Source organism: Montipora foliosa, chromosome 8, assembly GCF_036669935.1.
Source record: "Montipora foliosa isolate CH-2021 chromosome 8, ASM3666993v2, whole genome shotgun sequence".
Lineage (NCBI taxonomy): Eukaryota > Metazoa > Cnidaria > Anthozoa > Scleractinia > Acroporidae > Montipora > Montipora foliosa.
This window is the reverse complement of record NC_090876.1, coordinates 1,421,521-1,424,020: the sequence shown is the minus strand read 5'-3', so window position 1 is coordinate 1,424,020 and position 2,500 is coordinate 1,421,521.

Genomic DNA, 2,500 nt, shown 5'->3' with positions numbered 1-2,500 from the left:
ACTAATGTAATGAATGGACTTAAACGCAAAAGTTTACTTAGACTGAATGACGTCACTTGTAGAGGACTTAAATGAGTGAACATTATGTGCTTGAATTTCTATGATTTACTTTCGATGTTGACAGGTGCTGGTCATTTTCAAGAGACAGCTGTTTTCCTACTCATTGCTCTACTTTAGAAAACATATAGACCGTTAAAACGAACAGAACGGCCAAATCGGGATGTTGCGCGAATGAGAAAATCTAATCTATACAGTAGCTTTGGCCTCACTTGAATTATCTCCATACACATATAGACCCTGCTTAGGACAACACGCACTTGCATGAAGTACCTGGCTTGGGCCGAGCCGATTTGTCCTCAAATTCTCACGACCTATTCTCGTCTGGCCTTGTAGGTCAGTCGGTAGAGCAACGGTGATCTAATCCGGAGGTCGTGGGTTCGATTCACACCTGGGTCGGAGATTTTTTTCTCTGCCCTTGATCGTCGCATAAGGAGTTCCTATAATGCTGTGGATCAGCGAAGTTTCTTCATCCATTACATGCATACAGTAGCGTTGGCCTCACTTGAATCATCTCCATACACATATACACCCTGCTTAGGACAACACGTACTTGCACTATATCAAGAGTAATTTGCAGATTCCCTTAATTGCTTTCTTCTTCTATGAAGTCTTCACCCGCACAACTTTCTTCATCACTACTGGAGTCGAGTTGGGACACTTTGTGTTCAACAGTATTTTCCTCAGGTTCTTCCATGTATGTTTGGGGCATTTGAAGTTTACTGAAAGCTGACTTTTTCTCTGAACTGAACTTCCTTTTGATACAGGTAATCTGGAAGTGTTCTAGCCCTTGCCATGGTGGTTTCCTGGCGCACACTTCTCTATCGCATAGGCCCATGTGCGCTTGCCCAGTCCTGCATCTTTGAAATCCCGTCCCTGGTGGCTTTGATCGCTGGAGGTAGTAGTATTAATGGCGTTTCAAAAAAGCCCAATGATCTCTCGGAGACTGAGTACACGAACCACGGCTTGTGTAATAATAAGACCATGAAGTTGTGAATTTTAGTCCTTCTTTCACTGTGCTTCCAATGTCGCGCGCATATCTGAAAGTTGTGGAGCCTTGGTTTTAGAGATAAGCGACTGAATGCAGATTTTCTACATGAAGGGTCATCAGCTCAATAGATTGATGTCATCATATCCCTGCGCACCTAGAATTTTCTTCACAAGCCGATCCCCAGGTGAGCAGCTTCCTGACTGACTCCGCCGTCTTCGCTGCCACGCTTCCTTCAGGGCGCGCTTCAGTCCAAAGACTGGAAATAACAGTCGCCGTCTATCTTTCATACTTCTTGATTTTTTTCTTTGTTTGAACCGGTAGTGATCAGCGTTTGGGTGTTTCGCTGCGAGATAGACCTGATCGGCTAACTCAATGTTGTACCCAATTCAAACCCTTTGGGAATAAAACGTTTTTGTTGCAGGTATTTCAGTATCATTTAAATAAGAATGCTACATTATCATGCAAATAGAATACACAAAGGATCTTAATCTCGGGAGATCTGAATTGGGTACAACAATGAGTTAGCCGATTAGGTCTATGGATCGGCTGTCTTGCTAAATTACGGATTACGATGTGCGGGTCTGCGAGATATAAAAATGATAATGATAATGCGGCTACAACTGTCTTCGGACGTTGCTGCGAACGAAGGATGTTTTGCCTCAAATAATCCTTTCTTGAAGAAGCAGTTCCTCGTTGAACATGGGAAGAGACCAAAAAACTATAAAGGCATCTTAGGATTTGTCTCTGCATTAGCAAAGCAACGATTTTGTGTGAAATGAGTGATTTTTTTCTTAAATAAACAATTGTCACCAGGTTCGTACTCCTTGTTTTTGTCTTTTATACGGACATTTAAGCTTATATCAGATTGGTAAGCAATTTGTATATCTTACTACGAGATATGTTTGTTAGCTGTCTTATTTCTCCGATTTCTCAGAGAAAAGTCGACAAACAATTCGTATAACGTCTTTGATTTCTTTAAATGTTTTGTTGTTTCGACACGCAGCGAATTCGCTTTGCATCTCAAATTGGTTTGGACTGAAAAAATGCGTATACATTTTATCGAAATGTTTGCTATCTAATAGTTTAGTTGAGACTCTTCGTTTTTCCTGTTGTCGCTTATTTTTGTAAACTTACTGAAGAAAAGGCGGCTGAGTTGGTTAAGCACCGGGCTGTCTTGCGGGAGGTTGTGAGTTCGACTCCGGCCGGACCAACACTCAGGGTCTCAAAATAACTGAGGAGAATGTGCTGCCTTTGTAATTACATCTGCAAATGGTTAGACTTTCAACTCTTCTCGGATAAGGACCGTAAACTGGAGGTCCCGTCTCATAACCCTTGTTGGAAATTAAATAGTATGGGACGTTAAAGAACCCACTCATTGTTCGATAAGAGTAGGGTCTAACCCTATCTGGACGGGGGCATCTTTCACTTCCATAAAATGAATTTTAAACTGCG